Below are 22618 nucleotides of genomic sequence, written 5' to 3'. Positions count from 1 at the left end.
TTTTAGTATAGCCGGCGTGGAGTTAAAATGTAAGACGTGTGAGATACATGGACTGCGCTGGTGCAGAAATATATATATGCTTTCAACTAAGATTAATTGAATTAAATATAAGTTTGTGCAAACTTAAGAATATGTTACAAAGAAGATGCCAGTTAACCTAACCTTCCATATGCTGCCGCTCTTGTAATGTGACCGACAGGTACATCCATATGCTATGTATATCAAGGAAAATGCTCCAAATTGTTTGGATACACTTAAGTAAACATTTATTTATTTTTTCTCAAACATAATTTCTTAAAGTTGTGGTTAATAAATTCCTCTTATGGTCACTGGCTTCACTGTTTCCTTTAGTGAAGAAAAAAATAAATGAAATGGTGAACACTAAGAAGTGTTTTCATGTTCGAAATAATGATATACCACAAGAACGATGTGGTAAGGTTGCATTGACTTAAATGTGGTGATTATATTGGTTAGTGGTACATTCATTAATACTTGTGTCACTTTTAAATGATAGAGGCATTAAGGTTAATGATTGGTTCATTGAATAATCGTAATAAATTTACAATGCTATTTAATCAGATAATGAGGGACGATTAATTTGAGTGAGTGACATTTATATGTTGCATAGTTTACCTTGGGTTTCCGTAGAGGTAACATTACTATATATTGGATATTTATTATTATCTCCAAAATGTGTTTGTGTCAATTGGGCTATGTATGTATCACATAAACTTGAACATGGCATTGGAGTGTTTCTGAGCTTGTGTTTAAAGAATTTATAATATTATGGATATTTATTATTATCTCCAATTTGTGTCAATTGGGTTATGTATGTATCACATAAACTCCGCGCACGAGTGCACAGTTCACGTGATTGGGGTGGTGGACTTTCCCGCTCCCCCGTGATCGATTCCCATTGTATGTGGCGCTGCACGGCAGCATGTGTTTCTTTGATCATGTATATATGTGTGAACTATGTGATTGATCTGGCATTTGTATATAATGTATAATAATGTACTCTGGGCTAATATAAGCTTCTATAGGAGACTCGCCCCCCTCCATTTAAAAAAAAAATGTATCACATAAACTCCAACATGGCATTGGAGTGTTTATGAGCTTGTGTTTAAAGAATTTAGAATGTTAGAAAAATTAAAGTTTGAAAGTTCATGTCGTCTTGGTTCAAAGATTTCAAGATAACACGAAGATAGAAAATGAAAATGGACCGTAAACATAGAAAATGAAAATGGACCGTAAACATAGAAAATGAAAATTATGTGAGCAAAAAGATATTAGAAATAGATATGTAATTTCATTTAAAAGTTTTGTAAAGCTTAAAACATGTGAATCAAAATTATTTAGAAGTTTTAGAAATGAGCAAAAGATGCTTAAAAATAAAATAGTTCAGAAAACTGATTTGTAAACTGGAGGGCAACACCACAAGTGTTGTTATCGCAAAATCTGACACTTAAGTGCAAAGCCTTTTACAAAGAGATAAGACAAGTGTCACTGGAATTTTGCCATTGTCACCTAGGTAATCACTTTCCTTTGTTTAGTGAAGGATAGATCCAACACATGAGAGGCTTTCCTAGTAACTTCAAGGAATCCTTAGGCAAGAGGTAACCAAGTATAAGACCTCCCATATTGGCGATTCACACCACCAACACTAATATAAGATGTTTAAGATGAGAATAAGGTGGTTAGTACAATGCAATGTCTAGATTTAAGTGAAAAAAATTATGAGACAATTTATGATATTTAACAAGTCAATATAGGTGATGCAAGAGCATTTATTCAAGTCAATAGGATCCATGAGGTCTTAGCACATTTACTAAAGGGGGTTCCTTAATTTAGGTTAATTTAATGTAAGATTGGGATTTAATTTTCTAGTTGAAATAGAGATTTATTTAAGAAATGAGGGAGTATTTTTTCATTGGCATGTAATACATTATTTAAGGAGAGTTGTTGAGGAGATAGAGGTTTTATACTTAGATTTGATATTTTCTATGTATGATGATTAGATCCATCTGTAGTGGATCTCAACAAACCATCAATGTTGTATCTCATCCATTTTCTTTGAGGTTGGTAGTCATTGGATTGGGATGTCTCAAGTCTTTTGTTTCTTCTAGCATACTGCAATCAATTTTCTTTCCTAAGCTTATGCATATACTTTTCTCCACGTAATTCAACACTTCATATCTAGCCATACTAGTAGCCTTAATATTGCTTAATTCAAATTGTTCATGTTGATGTTTTTGCACCATCAGGAAGACATTCTCCCACAAGGTCATGCTGATTTGACTAGGGGGAGAATGATACATTCACCCATGGGGCCATGCTTCTTTGGCTAGGGGTGAATAGCCCAAAGGCATAAACCTTCCCATGGGGTCATGCTAATTTGACTAGGGGAGAATGATATAGTCATGCTGATTTGGCTAGGGGTAAATGCCCCATGATACTCACATTACTAGCTCTAGGGTGGAGTGATATATTTTATAGTGGTTTGAATTTCTTATCTAATGGGGTTTTTACCCATTAGGGGGGTTAGCAATTCAAGTCTAATGTTGAGTTTTCATGTAGGCTCCATAAGTGAGGGGATGAAGAGCCACCTCTATGGGTGTCCACTCAACATTAGAGCTCTATATAAATAGATAGACATGTGAGGAAGATCAATCAACATAGAAATCTCATTGATATTTTCTATATGGAGGAGAAATTCAGCTAAGGAGAAATTTGTTGGAGGTCATATTTATCATTTTATCTCTCTTGTTTTGCCTACACATGTGAGGAGGGATAGTTTGACCAAGCTATGTTTAATAGCCATACATCTGACTTGACCAACCACACGTGTGAGAGAAGTTGACTCAGCTAATCATATATTTGAATTGTTTATTTTTCAAGTGCAATAGATACAACCACTAATTTCTGAAATATTGATAATTATTTCAAATGATGTAGATCTTATTTTAAAAATTCCAATTTATCAATAAGAAACTACACTTTAGAGATTCAACCATAAAAGCACAAGGATAATAGAAGTCACAATACATAAAGAGAACACAGGATTTACCCTGGGAAAACACACTTGGGGGAAAAAGCCCACAACCTTTTCCTTAGAGAAATTCTTCAGTTCAACAAGAGATACATCTAATGTAGATAGTCAACTATGACTCACCAACAAGGCTATGGTCAAACCTAATAAAAAAATCCTCTTGTCAAATCAAACTTCTGCCCTCTCTAATATGCCTAGGTTGTCTTTAGGCCTCCTAGAATATGCCTAGATGGAAAATACTCAACCTTTCTTCGCATAATGTTCTGCCCAAAAACTACCACCCAAAAAGTTGCATTGTTTCCCATAAACTACCTAGAAGTTCACACGTGTGAATTCAAGAGAGAGAGAGAGAGAGAGAGAGAGAGAGAGAGAGAGAGAATGTCTTCGAGATGAATTCTTCCTTCTTGTCCTCCTTTGCTTGGATGCCAAGAATCTATCTTGTCTCATGTGAGATCGAATCTACCAGCCCGAATGGTTGTGTCTCTTCATTAGGGCCAACTTGACTTGAGGGAAGACTGACTAGATAAGTTTGGAGCCAAAAATTTAAAATTCAAATTTTAAAATTTCTTTTAAATCTGACATGAAGAACATGTATTACATTAATTCTTTCAGGGGCTAAACAATGAAAATGGCATGAAGAACATGTCTTACAAATTCATTATACATTACAAGGGCTAAAAATATAAATTATGAAGACAGACCATAGCTACAAAACCCAACATGAATGATCTACACAACATTGGTAGTAAGACTGTTTAACTGCATAGACAATGGTTTTGAAAACATATTTGATCATAGGGCTGCACACATAGACTATTGACCAAACCATAGGGCCAAATTTAACCATGTTGAAGTTTGATCGCATATTTGACTTTTGACTGGTTTTGACTAGCATTGACATTTTGAAGTTTGACCAAGTTTCACTATTATATTTGGCACAAATTTCTAGATTTTTTTTTGATTTGTGAACCTTATTGAAAGACAATTTCTCCTTAAGAAAAAAAATTGGGTTTCCCAAGGTAAATTATTGTCTCTGTTATGCATGGTTTTCTTTTTATGATATTTATTGTTGATATTTTCTAATTATAATGATTCAATGATAAGAGTGACATATAAAATAATGTTTGAAAATCATTAGGAAGTAACTATATGGCATAAAATTATATTTTACTGCACTTGCACTTAGAATCTCAACATGGTTTCAGAGCATTGTTGAAATATCAACCATTGAAGTCAACCTAAGAGACATTATTCAACAACTTGATTGGATTTTAGATCTCTTTTCAAAATGCTACCAAGTCTCAAAGTATAAGATGGGTTGGATGTTGACACCAATTTCAACTCTTGGAAGACCGAGATACTCCTTGTCTTGGAAGAAAATGAGCTTTAAGATCATATGAAGGAAGTCATTATAGAGCTAGAGGGAGCTAAGGAGAAAGCTAAGAATAAGGAGGATGAATCCAAGGCTAAGAGAATATTTATAGATTCCATAAAGGACCACTTGATTCCACAGGTTGTTGAGTCGACTACTGCCAAAGAAGTGTATGATGCTCTGGTGGGATTGTTCGAGAATAACAACAATAGTAGGAAACTAACCTTGAGGCATTAACTTCGTAGTTCCTTGATGACTAAATCATATTCTATGTAGTAGGTCCAACGAGATCTTCGATCCAGTACATTCATATGTATGCGGATAGATGACAATGCCATCTTTGGGAAGTTTCGTGTACTAAATGACATTCATGGAAGATTTCTCCTATAATACTTGGATCTTCTTCATGAAGACCAAGGATAAGGTCTGTTATCCCCCACAATATCCCAAGGTTGAGAAGGGAAATCGAAGGAGGTAACCTCAAACCACATGCAGTTCAGCAACTAGCCTTGCTAAACCAAAGAGAGATCTCTCTATGAATTCACAGCCAATGATGATTGGAATGGGAAAGGATTTTAGGCTAGATATGTTAGGGTCAAGTAGGGTTTTGAAAGTTTTAGGTTTTGATGCTGGATAAGGGAGAAAAACCAGGTAGCTAGGTCAAAGGGTCAAAGGGTTACAGCAACAAAGAAATGGAGGAGTAAGGCAGCGATAATTTTGTGATGGATTTAGGGTTTGTCGGTGTAGTGTAGTGTTTGGAAGATGCAAAATGGTTTTAATGAGCATGAGCACATGAATTCATTAAACATGAAGGAAATTAACACATAATGATATTCCCATAAAAACAAAGCTTTATGCAAAGAACTCTGTTTATAAACTTCAAGGAAAACCACTGAAGAATTGATGAATGAAAAGGGAAGATGAGTATCTTTCATATAAAGCTATAATAGAGAAAAAAACATCAAAAACTTATTGCACATGAATTCCTCGATAATAGTTGCCAACTGTATCCTTTGATTTCTAGAAAATGTCTAAGTACAAGCTACAATAGTTCTCTCCTCTGATGTCCAACCTGTTCTATGAGAAAATGATACATATAGAACAAACAAACATCTCCTCACTGTCAGAGGTCAAATCCACGAGTTGTGGATCTGTTCCCCAAAGATCTCAACCAAAACCCTAATGACTAGGGAGGTTAACAATCTCTTCCCCAAATAGAAAAATTGATTCATTTGACCAAAACAAAAGACTTGCATGTATCTATCTCATTTGAATTTTACCTAGCATAATTACACATCCATTTCGCCATTACATAATTAATTACACCAATTACATGAGTAAAAGTTGAAGAAAGTCAAACTGACTGAGAAAATGCATTTCCAAATGAAAACACAACGAAATCTGGTAAAAACATAGCGTTCTGATAGAAAACGCAACGTGTTCCTTGCAGGCCACTTTTGGAGGGATTCCTGAACTCCAAATTTGGCTCATGATAGCTCATTGGAAAACTCTTTCTGTCTGCTACACAATGGAGTCCTCAAGAACTAAAAAAGACTAAGCATAGTCCCTCAAAAATCAATTCTCCCAAGACTAATATGAATACATAGTGTGGCCTTTAGCAAGGTGGTTGAAAGGTGGTTTTTGGACTTTTTTCACATGTCAAATCTTGCTGAAAGTATCTTCCCCTCAGGGAAAAAATGATGTATGAACCATGACAAATCCAAAAATGTAAGCAAGAGGTGATTTGGAGGTCTCCAACAAAAGCGTAGCATGGAGCAAACTATGTTTTCTTCTCCATGATTGTGCTAAAATATGCAAAAATTCTCATAAAACAAAAATTCCTCCAAAAATATTCAAAATTGGTTTGAGGTCATCAAGTGCTATGCTATGCTATGAGGGAGGCATCAACAAGGAAATCCAACTTTACCTTCCCTTTTTGCTTGATTAGGGTTTCATTGAGTTTTGCCTTCATTTGCTTGACTTTGACTTTTAAAATCTGATTTCTTGTGTAGTAATGGGCAGCCATGTGTCTTTGTAGCCTTTTGTCTCTGTTTTCCCTTTTAAGAAGCTTCTCCAAGTGGTCAATGACCTTGTCAAGCTGACATTCTCCGTCTCCACTGATCTCTTTGTCAATGAGCTTTGATGTAGGGTTGGTAGAATTGGGCATCCAACTCTTGAGTTTTGAACCATTTCTCACCAATATTTGGTATCCCTGTGGCTGCTGCTATGATGTCAGCTAATATAGTGAATGTCACCCCTGCAATTGTGACTTGATCCTTCTTAAGATGTGTGGCAAACAAACTAGTCAACCTAGCATGACATTTGACTTTTTTCAACTTGCTCACAAAACTCAAGACACCCTACATGCTGAAAACATTGCTTGGAGAGTGGTGAGGACATCAACTCCTGTGTATTGAGGGGTTCATACCTTGCCATTTTCCCACCCTTGTTGTAAGGCCTCCTTTCCTTCTCCATAGTAAACTTGTGAGTGCAAACCCTAGAGGGAAAAACAAGGGAAGGGAATGAGGGAATAGGATGAAGGGGTTAGGGAGTAGGAATGGGTGTAGGAAAAATTTATGAGATGGGGAGGGATGTTAGGGAACTTAGGGAAGTGGAGGGAAGTGAAAAGAGTGAGGGAATAGAGCTAGGGAATTTATACACAGTCCCAACTATGAAGGTTGCCAAAAACGCAACGTAGGGCTAGGTTTTAGGTATATGAGGTTTTATGAATGAGAGTGAGGGGGTGTGAGGGTTTTAGGCAGTGTGTTTGAGTGCGAGGGAGGAAAAAATGTATAGGAATAGGGTTTATAGGCTTGCAAACATGAGAAGGAGGGCTTCCCACAAAAAACGCAGCGAGGTAGCTTGAGACCAATTATTTGGAATGTCTTTGGCCATAAAAATGCTGAGGAAGTGGTTGGTGATGAATGAGATCTCTTTAGCAATGAAATGAGTGAGGAAATGAGTTATGATGGTCTTTTACAACTTGTAGAAGTCAATTTCTTTTCATAGTAGTGGGGTGGCCCACACTATGTCTTGTTCACTTTTGCTTTGGAAACTATGTAGCTTAGGAACATTCAATGCAGTTTTGGAGCATTAGAGCTTATTACATCATATTTGAAACAATTTTCACTTTGAAATAAAACATTTTTGACAAATTCCCTATTACTACTCCTTTATTTGCCAGATTTATGAGTGAAATGACAAATTTTGATGACTATGACCCTAATGACCTAATGGTGACACTGAGCTGAATGAGGACCATGATGGTGTGACTGAGATGATGATGATGATTTTTCAATGATGGCACATCCAACTGAGTGATGGCAGTGACCAGAACATGAAATTTTGAAGGAGCAACAATAGACCTAGACACACTAACCAGTGACCAAAATTTTATTTTGAAAACCTAATGAAATGATAAAAATTTGATTTGAGACCCTAACAAAAACCTTGTAAGAGCATATTTTGATCACTGATGACAAGAAAAATTCACTGACAATAACAAGGTTTTTACCAAGTTCCAGGAGTTCAGGGCTCAGGTAGAGAACTTACAGGGAAGAAGATCAAGGTTTTGAGGTTAGATAATGGAGGAGAGTATACTTCAATGCACTTCACTGATTTTTGCAAGGAGGTAGGGATCAAGAGGGAGTAGATAGTTCCTTACAACCCTCAATAGAATGAGTTTGTGGAAAGGAATAACAAGACAATTGTGGAAATGGTGAAGGCGATGATGCATGATCAGGATCTACCCATGTTTTGATGGGCAAAGGCATCCAAAATAGGTGTGTTAGGTCCCTATACTACTAGTGTAACCCCTTATTGTTATTAATACAACCCCCTTATTATATTGTTGTGCCCATGTAGTCCCCATATTGTTATTATTATGTTCCATAGAAATCCACTATTGTTATTATTGTGCTCTTACATTATTATTGTTATGTCGGCTTTGATTATATTATGACCCCTTAGACTCCTATATATAGAAATGAGGTCTTGTCATTTGTATCATCTAAGAATTGTTCATTTGTGTAATGTAAAGGAGGTTTCCCCTTCGAAGAGGCTGAATTCTAAGGTGTTGATCTATCTTTTCTATCTTTTTGTGAGTTGGTTTCCTAACATTTGGTATTAGAGCTTTGGATTCTAGGGTTTTACTGCTTCAAACAGGTCATTGTGGCATTTTCGCTATAACTATTTTCTGCAACGTTTCAGAATCTAAAAGAAAAACCTATTTGAGAAGAAATCGGTCTGAACCTTGGATCCAATTTCAGATCTTGTCTTGATATATTTTCGGATATATGATTTGAGGAATTTAGGGTTTTTGGAGACTCCCAAATTACATCCTAAACAGGTGACCTTGGGAAAATCGTCATAACTTTCTCTCTGAGCATCAGATTGAAATTTCGTAAGAAGTTATAGAAAGAGGACGAAGTGTATTTTGTTTGGGTATAATTTTCAGAACCTAAGGTTGAAACAGTGACACGTGGCACATCGTACAAATTCAATCTACTGAACTAGTCTATAATTAGGTCATCGTGGGAGATTGGGAATAAATATTTCTCTAGGAATCCAATTGTGATCAGACTTACGGAGTTAGAAAGAGGACTGTTACAGACCAAAATTTCAGTTTTTAAAGATTTGAAAGTACAGAGCTACAATCATTTCAAGGTCGAGCTCCTAAAATCAAGAAAAAGCGAGATGAGGAAGTTTGATGGCAAGGATCTGGTAAATTGGATGCTACAAATGGAGAAGTATTTTGATCTACATGGTGTACCACTGTTACAAAAGGTACGTATTGCATCTTATTATTTAGAACTGAATCAATTTTTATGGTATAAAGGGCTTTGTTCTCGTAAAACACTTGTCACGTGGTCAATTTTCACAGAGGAAATGATAACACATTATGATGATACAAAGAGAAAAACCTTTTTTAGCCAATTGATAAATCTCAAACAAAAGGGTTCAATGGCAGAGCACATGGAGGAATTCCAAAAATAGAATATAAGGGTAAATGATATTCTAGAGAAGAAAATGGTTGATGTCTTCATAGGGACTTCAAAGGATAACATTCAACATGAGGTTCGTCTTTGGGAACTTGATTCATTGGAGAAGGCATTCAGGTTGGCAAGAAAAATTGAAAGCAAAATTATGGAAAAAAGGAATCCCACCACTCACGAATATAATTATGGAAGTGTTTTTTCTCCTAGCTTTCCACAACCTACAAGGTTTACACCACAACAATTGGAAGAAAAAAGAGAAAAAGGGCTTTGTTACAATTGTGATAGCAAATACACTAAAGGTCATAAGTGTGCCGAGAAGAAATTATTTTACATAGATTATGAAGAGGAGGAAGAAAAGGATAAAGAAACATCAAAAGAAGAGGATATACACCAGGAACCCACCCCAGAGAAATATGAAATGAATCTGATCATATCTTGTAAAGCATTGGAAAGAATTACCACTCCTCAAACTCTCAAGCTAGAAGGACATATCAAGAAGAAAAAGGTTCAAGAAGCGAACGATCACATTGAGAAAGAAAAAATGTATTCGACCATATCTTGTAATGCATTGGTCGGAATTACCACTCCTCAAACTATCAATATAGAAGGACATATCAAGAAGAAAAATGTTCAAGAAGTGAAAGATCACATCGAGCATCAAGAAATGAATTCAACCATATATTGTAATGCATTGGAAGAAATTACCACTCCTCAAACTATCAAGATAGAGGGACATATCAAGAAGAAAAAGGTAATAGTGTTGATTGATTTGGGTAGCACCCATAATTTTATTCATTGTAAGATAGCCAAGGAATTGAATTGCTTCCTATATCCAACACTAGAGTGTCAAGTGATGGTTGCAAGTGGAGGAACCATAAATTGCTCTGGAAAGTGCCATAATATCAAGCTATCCATAGGAGAATATATATTGAATAGCCCAATGCTTTCCATTCCAATGGGTGGTGTTGATGTTTTACTAGGAGTCCAATGGCTACAATCTTTGGGTACAATAGCTTTTAATTTTCAAGAACTTTTCTTGAAATTTTTTTGAGAAGGAAAGGAAGTTGAATTGAGGGTTATCGAAGGGAAATCGGGAAAGATAATAAACTATAATAGCATGACAAAGCTTTTAAATAAGGAACAACGGGGCGTAATTGCACAATTATATTCACCAGAGGATCCCACATCGAAATCATGTATTTCTCCAGATCTCCAAAATGTTTTGGACAGTCATTCCAAGGTATTTGAGACTCCTAAAGGCCTCCCACCTATTCGTGATCATGATCATGCTATTCATTTGATTCTAGGAAATGTTCCTCCAAACATCAGGCCTTATAGATATCCATATTCCCAAAGGAGTGGGAACTCATTCAAAAGTTGCAGAAGATCCTAGTTCAAACAATATTGTGAGAACTTGACAAGGAAGGGAAATCATATTGGAATCTGAAGCAGTCACAGAACCGAGAAATCGACAGCTACAAAATAAATCAATTTCAGAGTATCTCATCAAGTGGAAGAACTTACCTGCTGAAGATTCCACATAGGAGGACAAGAATTTATACAGAAGCATCAAGAACTACTCAAGCGTTGAGTACAACACTTTTTGAAGGAGAGGGGCATGTTAGGTCCCCATACTACTAGTGTAACCCCTTATTATTATTAGTACAACCCCCTTATTATATTTTTGTGCCCATGTAGTCCCCATATTTTTATTATTGAGCCCCATAGAAGCCCACTATTATTATTATTATTATTGCGCCCTTACATTATTATTGTTATGTTGGATCTGATTATATTATGACCCCTTAGACTCCTATATATAGAAAGGAGGTTTTTTCATTTGTATCATCCAAGAATTGTTCATTTGTGTAATGTAAAGGAGGTTTCCCCCTCGAAGAGGCTGAATTCTAAGGTGTTGATCTATCTTTTCTATCTTTTTGTGAGCTAGTTTCATAACAAGGTGTTTATGTTCAGAACATGAGTCCTCACTAGATATTGGAAGACAAGACTCATGAGGAGTCATTCATAGGAATGAAGCCATGGATTAGTCATTTGAGGATATCTGGTTATCCAATAGACATCCATGTGCCCAAGGAGAAGAGGAAGAAGTTATAACTTTCTAGTAATAGGGGTACTTTTGTGGTATACAAAAAGCCTTCCAAGGCTTATAGGATCTACATTCTAGGACAACATTAGATTGAGGTCAGTTGGGATGTTTAATTTTGATGAGGAGGTAAACTTCAGGAGGTATAGAGAGTCTCACAAGGAGATTGATAGTGAAGAGTAGGAGGTTCTGAACGATGCATGAATACATCTCCATATTCTAGTTAATCATCCTTCAAACTATTAGGAGGAGTCAGTTGAGCTAGTGGAGCCAATTGAGCCGCCTAGAGATGTTGAAGTGACCAAGAAGCAGCCGAAATGGCTTCATTACACCTTGCAAGATGTTAAGGGGAATGCATCTCATAGGGTTACTTTTAGGGAGTGGAGATGACCACAAAGGTTCTCAAGGTATATGGAATTGATGATCCATATCATTGATTCACGACATTCCAGTTATAAAGAGACAACTTGCCAGTAGGTTTTGAAGGATGCCATGATGGAGGAGTATCAATACATCATGAAGAATGATGTGTGGGATATAGTTATGACAATAGAGGGGAAGTTAGTGGTGAATTACAAGTAGATCTATAAGATCAAGCATGCAACATATGGAAACATCAAGAAATACAAACCGAGGTTTGTGGCAAGAGGGTTCTCCCAGAAAGAGAGAGTGGACTATGAGGAGACATTTTCTCCAATCAATAGGCACACTTATATCAGGACTATTGTTTCTATTGCTTTAGTTATGGGTTGGATTTTACATCAGATGGATATAAAGACGACATTCCTCAATGGTGTGATTGAGGAGGAGTGTACATAAAACAACCTCAAGGCTTTGAGGTACATGGGAAGGAGTCCCATGCCTATAGATTAAAGAAGGCTTTGTACAGACTCAAGCAGGCACCCAAGGCATGGTATCCTAGGACTAATGGATACTTGATGAGTTTGGGATTCACCAAGAGTGATGTGAATCTTGACCTCTACTTCATCATCGTTGATGGTGATCCTTTGATATTGATGTTGCATGTTGATGATTTGTTCCTTACAGGAGCAAAGATGCTCATTGTCTAGTGCAAAAGGAAATTGGCCTCGAAGTTTGAGATGAAGGATCTTAGCTTGATGCATTATTTCTTAGAATTGGAGGTGTGGCAGAGATCAGATGGGATCTTCCGTAGATAGGGTAAGTACTCTGTTCAGATTTTGAGGAGATTCGGCATGATGGACTATAAGTCCATGGCTACACCTATGATGAAAAATCTGAAGAAGTTAAGTGATTTCTCTTCAGCTTTAGATTTTTGTGGATCCCATGATGTACATGTAGGTGATTGGGTCCTTGATGGACCTAGTTAACACTAGGCCAAATATTGCTTTGCAGTGAACACCCTAAGCCCATTTATTTTTAAGACAAGGCATGCACATGGGTTTTAGCGAAGCATGTGTTGAGGTACCTACGTGGTACAACTGGATATGGTTTAAGATTTGTCTCAGGTGGTGAAGTGAGGCGTCAGGGATATAATGATTCTGATTCATTTAGGAGTGCAGGGGACAAAAATAGCACCTTGGGGTGTTGCTTCAACTTGGGATCAACTATGATATCTTGGTTTAGTAGGAAGCATACTTTTATCCCACATAATACAACAAAGGCAAAGTATATCACAGTTAGTGCCACAAGTCAGGAAGCAGTGTGACTTGAAAAGCTACTTGCAAGGCTATTTAATGAGATGCTAGAGATGACCTTAATAATCAAATTTGTGTCAAGCTTTGAAAAAATCCAATGTTTCATGATAAATTGAAGCACATTGAGATAAAATATCACTTCATCCAAGACATGGTGCAAAAGGGAGCATTGAATCTACAATACATATCCACAAATAATTAGATTACAAACATTCTCACCAAGCCTCTGTCTATGGGGAAGTTTCTATACTTCAAATACAAGCTTGGCCTGATGCATGATGTCTCCCTCACTGAGAGGAAGTGTCGATGTTTTTACATAATCAAGAAGACATTCTCCCATGGGGTCATGTTGATTTGACTAGTGGGGGAATGATAAATTCACCCATGGGGCCATGTTGATTTCGCTAGGGTTGAATGGCCTAGGGGTAGAGATCCTCCCATGAGGTCATGCTGATTTGACTAGGGGAGAATGATACATTCACCTGTGGGGTCATGCTGATTTGGTTAGGGGTGAATTTCCCATGATATTCACATTGCTAGCTCCAAGGTGGAGTGATCTATTTTATAGAGTGGGCTTGAATTATTATTTAATGGGGATTTTACCCATTAGTGGGGTTAACAATTCTAGTATAATGTGGAGGTTTTATGTAGGCTCCATTACTGAGTGGGTAAAGAGCCACCTCTATAGCCTTCCACTCAAAATTAGAGTTCGATATAGATATATAGACATGTGAGAGGAAAATCAATCAACATAGCAAGCTCATTGATATTTTCTAAGTGGATGATAAATTTAACGAAGGAGATTTTTTTTGGAAATCATCTTTATCATTTTTATCTTTCTTATTTTGGCCACATGTGTGAGAAGGAAGGATAGATTGACCAGTTGTGCAATCGATTTAAGTAGCAGCTTGACAGTTTGTACAACTGAGTTGAGTAGTAACTTGACCAATGACACGTGAGAGAAGTTGATTGAGTTAATCGGAAATTTGATTGATCCATACAATGTTGACAACACATGTAACGATTTTCACCATAGATTTGATTGTAGGGCCACACATGCATACTGTTGACTAGACCATAGGTTTTATTGCAATTGACCACATGGCCAAATTTGACTAGGCCAAAGTTTGATTGCAAATTTTACTTTTGACTAGTGTTGACTTGTTGAAGTTTGACCATATTTGATTAGTATTTTTGGAACATATTTATAGACAATTTCTTACTTGTAAACCTTGTTGAAAGACAATTTCTCTTTAAGAAAATATTGTTGGGTTTTCTCCCAAAATTTGGTTTCCTAGGCTAAAATTATTGTCTCTATTGTGCATGGTTGTCTTTCTATGGTATTTACTATTTCCATTTCATTTACTACTGGGATATTTTGAGTATAATTATTCAATGATAACAACGTCATTTAAAATACAATTTGAAAATAATTAGGAAGTAATTATTGGGGAGAAAATTGTATTCTATTGCACTTGCACTTAGAATTTCAACAGTTCCATGGTAACAATATAGATTTCTTGTGATGGTATAACATAGATAAGATCCAAGCTTTCAATATAATCCATATTTTCTATATCATTAGGATCTTCATTATCATCATAACATTGATTCCTAGGATAATCCCATTCCATGTGTGATTCATTACAAGGAAAACACTAGGGAATCTTTTGTTGGTTGGTCATATCAAATGGTTTGAGGGTATTAGGAACTTTTTGTTCAAGAGGAATTCTATTCTTGTTCCACCCTTGGATTTCCCTTTGACGATTGTTATTATGTCGAGGCTTAGGAAGGAAATTTTGTTATTGAGCTCTTTCCCTTTTTAGGACAATTATTTTGTTCATAAGGTGTTATAATCCAAAGACATAAAAATGAGAAGTACACGCCATGTACACAATTTTCTCTTGTTTAAGTTGATTTGGAACTTTTGAAACCATGTTTTCCACTTTAGAAATATTTAATGTAGTGTTTGTGAGATTTATGAAAATCATTCACACATTTTCCTATGACAGTTCATTTGATACACTAAGTGTATCTATTTCATATCCACGGTGAATTTTACAGAGCCATATTAAATTTCCCCTTCTCATAATCTAATGCCAAAAATAGCCTTGTTTGAGATGAATTTGATCCTTGAGCCCAAAGTTGTTAATAAGCATCATGCTTGATCTTCATGTTTTTAATTTTAATTTCAAATAATTGAGAACATATGTTATCTTGTTTCCTTGGATCTGAGTGTTATACTCCTGCTTGATTATCTTGACTTGTAGAATCTGATGGGAAAATTTCCCAACTTTAGGCAGACTCACTTGATGTAGCTTCCTCAACACTTTGAATTGACAACTCAACTTCATCTTTTGCCTCTGTCCTCTTCAATTTTTTAGATTGTTGATCCTCTTCTATATTTAACACAGTTTGAAAACTTTTTGCGTGAGATCTTTTCATGTTTTTCTCTCGTGGTTGAGGGGATTCCAAAATAGGGGGTTGAAAAGACTACACTTCCTCTGCAATTTTATCTATAGCCTATTCAAGTTCCCAAGTGTCCTTGTTGTCCATCCTTTATATATATGGTTTTACAACATGTATATATCGAGAAAACCCATGTTTGGTCCCTTTTTATGATATGATCATAGGAGGATCATATGACTAGACTTCCCCTAGGAGAAAATTCATTTACTTCAACATTTCTTCAACTTCTTGTAAGGCAACCCTAGTATTAACAATGGAAGGGCCTACTTCTTTCTTTAGCTTAAACAAGGCCTATTGTTTATTGGAAATGAAGTGTAACTAATTTGAACTCGAACTTTGTCTAATATATTCAAGAGTAAAAATCCTCATAGGAAGGAGAACTGGTAGATTATAAGGAAACAAATCAGAACCATGAATTCTAATCTTTGTATAATCTTTAAATAAAAACTAATCCCCAACTCTGGTATAAAGACTCAGTTGCAAAATTTTCTTTATCCATGGAAGAAATTTGGGAGGGGATTCTTCATATATTATCAAATAAGAAATTGACACAAACTTGTTAATAAATTTATAAAAACTTGCATTCGGTTGTTGCTCTCTGACTATGGAAGTCCAATGAATGATGGAGTTTTTCTTCCCATTTTCATCTTGGATTTGTAGGTGTAGATGAGAGAATTTCACAACTTGAAAATAAAGAAACATGTAGATCAAATGGACTGAAATACCTAGACATGTTGTACTGAGACAATTGGAAATTGATGACATCGAAAATGTATTGGGAAAAGTGAAACTTGACAAATGATTTTTTAACAGGGGAAAGGGAAGACCAAAAACCTAAATTTTTTCATCAACAAATTGGTCATTGTCATATCCTAACAGACAACAAACCTCTGACATGACATGTCTTTATAACTCAAGAAATACGCTAGTAGGGTATGACAGTAGAGTTGTAGATAATGGAGTGTCTAAATGTAAGAATCCCTACAACAAGGTTCCCTTTTCACATGTGGTTAAGTCTTTGTAATTGAGGCTTGAAGTGTTTACATCAAGTGGTTGGGTTTCAATAAGCATGTCTATCCTTAGCATTTCCTAAATTGATTGAGGATTTATGAAAAATAAAATTACCCCATTGCCAGAAAGGATGGCTTTCTTGCTTAGGATGCAATTTTCGACACACTATCTTACAAATTTTGGGAAATGGAAGGTTTGGAGAATAATGAATCATCTAAATAGGAATCCTAGACTAATGCTATATTTTGTGGACTTTTGAAGCATTGAAATTATTTCTCTCTTAACTTGAAAAGATCAAATTGGCAATGGGTATTGAAAATGTCTCCTTCCCTACCAATTATCCTCATTTATTTAAAATTGACAATTCGGGAGCTTTGAGCACTTTCAGGGTTTGAATTTTTAATTTTCGTGTTGGAATCAAATCAAAAGAAAAGTTTGAAAATATTCAGGGAAATTTGAAACTGGCTAATGGTGACCTTTAATGGCAAAAAACTTCGAACTTAGTGGCTGATAATCCTTCCATTGGATTTCGTTTCCCAATATTTGACAAATGAAATGATAGTCCACCCCTTTATTCTCTAACTAATCAATTTAATGTTGGACACATAACACTTTAATTTGATGGATACATGTAAAAATTATTATTCCTATTTTATATTGTCATACTATGTTGACATCATTTCCATGTGGACTAACGTTAGGCTACCACATACTTTGGCTCTTAACCTGTATAGTTTGTCAAATCGGACTTGGCAGTTGCGAGATTTGTTGTTGTCACAATAACTCATCAAGGTGGTTTTCAGGGGTGGGGTAATGGAGTGATTTTTTGGGACCCTCAACGATAAACCACCCAACAACATTTGGGACCTGTTGTGGTCACCAACAACCCCCCTCTTTGTTTGGTATTAGCAATAACATCAAGCAAAGGGGGACCCTTAACTAAAAAATCCCAAAAATATTTTTATCAAAATTTTTGTATTTAACTCCCTAAAAGCTATATCGCATCGCAAAGAGAGAGTGAAGCGTTTTCCTATGCGCATAAATTAAGCTGCAAAGAAGCGATGCGACATTCATCGCATCGCATATTTTTGAAAACGCCTTTAAAAGAAAATCTAAAGAATCGCCGACGGCCGATATGCGACGTCGCATATCGCAACGTCGCATAAGCAGCGCACAGTGATCAAATGAAAAATGCGATATTGCGATTTGTGATCTGCGATCTTGCAATTTGCGATCTGCGATGAATGAGACTATCAATTGCTGCGATGCGAATCGCATAAACCATTCATCGCAAAGTTTCTTCGACATGATCTGTAAACCCAAAATTGAGCGCGCACCTTAAGGAAAATTAATGATTGCACGCCTGAATATCCAAAGATGATCGCGTTGCGTTTTTTGAAGAGTAAAGTCATTATGAGTGTCATGATTATGCATTCATTAGAACTTAAAGCTTTCATGTCAATCTTTTCGTCATTTTTTCTTTTCCTTTGCGTAAACTGCAAGGCAGCAACTAATATAAATCTATATACAGGAAACATCTAAGGAAAGGGGAAAGCGTCAATACTAGAAGAACAGAGAGGAGATGCCTTCGCAGATGGATGCCGCATGCAGCAGGGCCGCGGATTCCAGAGTATCACTCAACAGACACTGATGAAAATAGACTATCCAAGACTCAGAGTCAAAGGCGCACAAAAGCAGCATGTTTGCAAAAAATCCTGGAGCTCAGATTGGATAAAGCAAAAAGAAAAACGCTGAAGAGGGAGGACGCTCCAGAAAAGCCTGGAACAAAGAACGGAAGCAATTTTCAATACGGAAGATTTGTCCAGGCAACGAAATCCCTAGCTCGTTGAGTCATTTGCACGGCCGGAAACCGAAATAGCAACAACACAATCAGTTTGAAAGAAGTCTGGGTTATACTAAGTATACACACAACAAATACACCCAGCCAGAGGAAGATTTTCAAAAATATCTTCTAGTTTGTCAGAAAGAGGTGCCAGCTTTTGTTATTTCTAATTTTATCGCTCGAGCAAAGGAAAAAGACAACCAACCGACTCTTTCCAGGCGAACCGTGCATTGCTTATAGCACTAAGGAGCAGATACAGAAATGGTTAGAAATTAGATTCAATTTTTAGCAATAAATTTGTTTTAGTAAAAGGGCGGTCATTTGAAGCCGTTTCCTAAATTTGTGTAATTAAGATTAGTTAGTTAGTAGTATTTAACCCTTCTCATGGCATTTGGAGAAGGGTCCGGAAATTTGTCAAAAAACTTGTCCTCAGAACATGCACTTTTGCACCCTCGGAGGGGGTTTATGTTTGCATTTTAATGTCTGCTACTGATGTTGCACTTCTGTACTCTTAGTAGATGTTAGAAGTAAGTAGAGATAAATCGTTATTTCTTGAATTTTGTGAGTGAAATCAGTCATAAATGGTACTTTTATCTCTTGATTAATTTCTGCTCATATTCTTAGAGTGATATACAGCTGAGTTGTTTATATGTTAATGTATGAATGTGTGGGTTACCATTTGGCACTTTTGTACGGTGGAGTCATTTGTTTGTGCTTGACATATGAATAACTGATTATGCGATATGCTGTTCACAACTGTTTTGCCTAACTTCTTATGCAGAATGGTTTATCTTAATTGATTTATATTCTTATGATAGCTGAATGTTATTTATTACCAGTTGTTGTATGAAATCTTTTTAGATCGCATAATGAAAGAATTTTACCCCGTGTTAGTATAGATTAGATGTGCTGTTTTGTTAGATTACAGTAGCATAGAGTCAGTTTAGAGTCTAGAATTAAATTAGCTTAAAATTACCTTTAGATTAGCATCATCAAAATCTACACACACACACACATCTTTTAGATTGGGAAGCTGGTCCCATTATCCCCAGTCGGACCCGCTACACCAAACGGGCAAGGAGCCGCCAACCAGGTTCCCGACCGGGTGGGTATCCCCCTTGTTGTTGACCCGATTTCGGGGCCCTCAACATATTTGGCGCTAGAAGGAGGGCACGAACTATGAATGGCAACTAAGTCAAAATCTAAATGCCATTCTCAGAGTAAATCACCCTCATCAACTCCTCCGACTTCTCCAGTACGGTTAAACCTGGATTTAGAAGTCGCTCGAGTATCCACCGCTGCTACCTACTCTAATATATCAGACCAACTCATTATTGAGCTCTCTGAAATTTAAACTTTGATTCGTAAACTCCAGGGATTCTCTATTTTTTCTCATAGGTCTGATAAATCTAACAGCAGCGTGACTTCGCAGTACAATCCTGCTCATCCTCTGACCAGATTGAAGAGTGAAAAATTTGGTATTCAACCAAGTGAACTACCTCTCCCTACTAGGAAAAGAGCAAGGAAAGCACCACCAGAGTCTGACCGTGAGACTCTTTCATCTACTTCGTCCATTTCAACCCCCTCACCGTGAAGTCAACCACCCACATCCTCATCCCAAATCACTCATCCATCTTCCACAACCCTTCCTCTTCAATCATCAAAGATCATAATATCTTCGTCTTCTCAGCATCAGGGATTATCTTCTGCACTTTCGTTAACTAGCAGCTCAACGATGGCCCAGTCTCCATGGAACAATCCTGGGGTGGTTTTAATGCCTCCACCCCTGAGCCCTATACCGGCCCATCCTGAGAAATGGCTACCTAAGTTCAATCCAGAAACAGGCATGCTAGCTGAAGAGCATATCAATAATTTCATGCTTTCTGTTAATCTCAACGGAGTTACTAACGAAGATGCTGTCGTCCGACTTTTTCCTTACACAATGCAAGGAACAGCCGGGTCATGGTACTTTTCGTTACCTTCCGGGTCCATCACAAGTTGGGACATCTTTCAAAGTCAATTCCTCACCAAGTTTGGCGATGACAGATCAACAGCGACATTGATCAATGACCTATCTAATCTTAAAGCTGAGGCTAGAGAACCCATTAAAGATTTCAATTTACGGTTCAATAAGATTCTCAACAAAATTCCCGTTGCTTCTCAACCCAGCGAGGAAGTAAGATGTGAATGGTACATCACAGCCTTACCATCAAACTTGGCTATCTTCGTAGATAGGGAAAACAAGACGACCTTAGTTGAAAACTTAACTGAGGCGTTAGCAGTAGAAAAACACGTAGTTGCCCTAGAAAAGAGATCTGCAATAGAAGAATGCAAATCTAAGAAAATATCTTTCAAAGAAGACACCAAGAAGAAGCAAATGAAAGATCCTTTCGATATGGAAGGATTACAAAAGGTGTTAAAGGCCATGTCCAATGAGATGATTGACATAAGGAAACAAGTAGCAGAAACTTCTTCAAAAAAGCCCTACAGGTCTTTTAAAGGAAATCCTCCCATGGAGGTGAAACCACCCAATGCTGTCTCAAACGTCGAATCTGAAGAAGAAGAAGAAGAAGAGAATACCACTAAAGGGCAGACCGATGATGAAGAAGTTGTGGAACTACAAGGAATGTGGGATTTTATCCTCCCACAAGAAGAGGATCAAGAAGCATTTCCGGTTAGCACACGAAGCAAAAATCAACTTGATCCTCCCCAAACTACCCCTAAACAGAAGGGCGCAAACCCTGCAACAAAAGATAAGGTCGCAACAAAGAAAACAACTGCTAGAGCGACCCAATTTAGCCCAGTCCAATCAGATCAAGCACCTCCATCAAGAACACTGATAGTGTCGGATGAAATGGAGTATAACATTATCGATGACATGAAAAAGACTAGGGCTAATATCACTCTTTACGAATTGAGCAAATTGAAACATCAACAGAAAATAATGATGAAAGAATTACATGCCGTGCCTACTACATCTTTACCTACAGCTGTAGCTTCCCACAACATGGGAAGACCTCCAACCAACATGATCAATAAGATTGATCCGAATGACATTGCTTTGATTGGAGGAAGGTCAAGATCACATACTCCTCCTTTTCTTCTCACTTATGAAATTTTCAATAAAAACGTGCACAATTGCTTGGTTGATTCTGGTGCTTCAACGAATATTCTACCCAGATCAATATGTGCCAAATTGGATGTTCAGCCTTAGAAATCCGCAGTGCGCATAGTTCAACTTGATCGATCTCAAGTTGAAGTGATTGGTGAACTTAACCAGGTGACCATAAGATTGTCGTCTAACCCGAAAGTATGCCAGGTTATCGACATTCTAGTAGCTGATATCCCTGAATTTTATGGTTTAATTCTTAGCAGGGATTGGTCCGAAAAACTCCACGGATATTTCTCAACCGACTGGTCGCACATGTGGTTACCGTACAAAGGTAAACCCAATCAAATAAAGGTTGAACGAGAGTTGCACCAAAAGTACATAGTGACAGAATTGGAAGGAGAGAACGAAGCAATAGCATACAACAACAGTATCATAGGCAATTACTCGGTAGATTCTTTCCTCGGCAATTTCAATGCTCACACTTCACCTTACTTAGAAAATTCAGTTGTGTCCCAAGTTGAAATTTTTTCCCAAACTGATGATTCAAAGTGTTTTAATTTTTTAGATAACTCTGTAAATACATCTTTATTTTGGAAATTATATTTTGATGGCTCTAAATCTAACGAGGGAGCAGGAGCAGGATGCGTTCTGATTAACCCAGACGGAAACAAGATCATGCTTACATGCAGAATTGAGTTCGATTGCACAAACAATACAGCGGAGTACGAAGCCTTGGTGCAAGGCCTATACAAAGCAATCGGGTTGAATGTTAAGTATCTTCAAGTCTTTGGAGATTCCGAAATTGTCGTCAAACAGGTACGTAACACCATACATTGCATGTCAAGTCATTTAAAGCACTATCAATCTTTAGTTCAAGATCTGACTTCACATTTCATAGCATTCAATATTTCGTCAATCCCAAGACTCCAAAATGCGAGCGCAGACCTGTTAGCTAACGTAGCCTCTAGACTTATTCCCTCCGAAG

Source organism: Pinus tabuliformis, chromosome 8 (assembly GCF_031772625.1).
Source record: "Pinus tabuliformis cultivar Carrire ecotype Pingquan chromosome 8, CPIR1, whole genome shotgun sequence".
Taxonomy (NCBI): Eukaryota; Viridiplantae; Streptophyta; class Pinopsida; order Pinales; family Pinaceae; genus Pinus; species Pinus tabuliformis.
The sequence above is the reverse complement of the archived record's forward strand: the minus strand, read 5'-3'. Positions refer to the sequence as shown.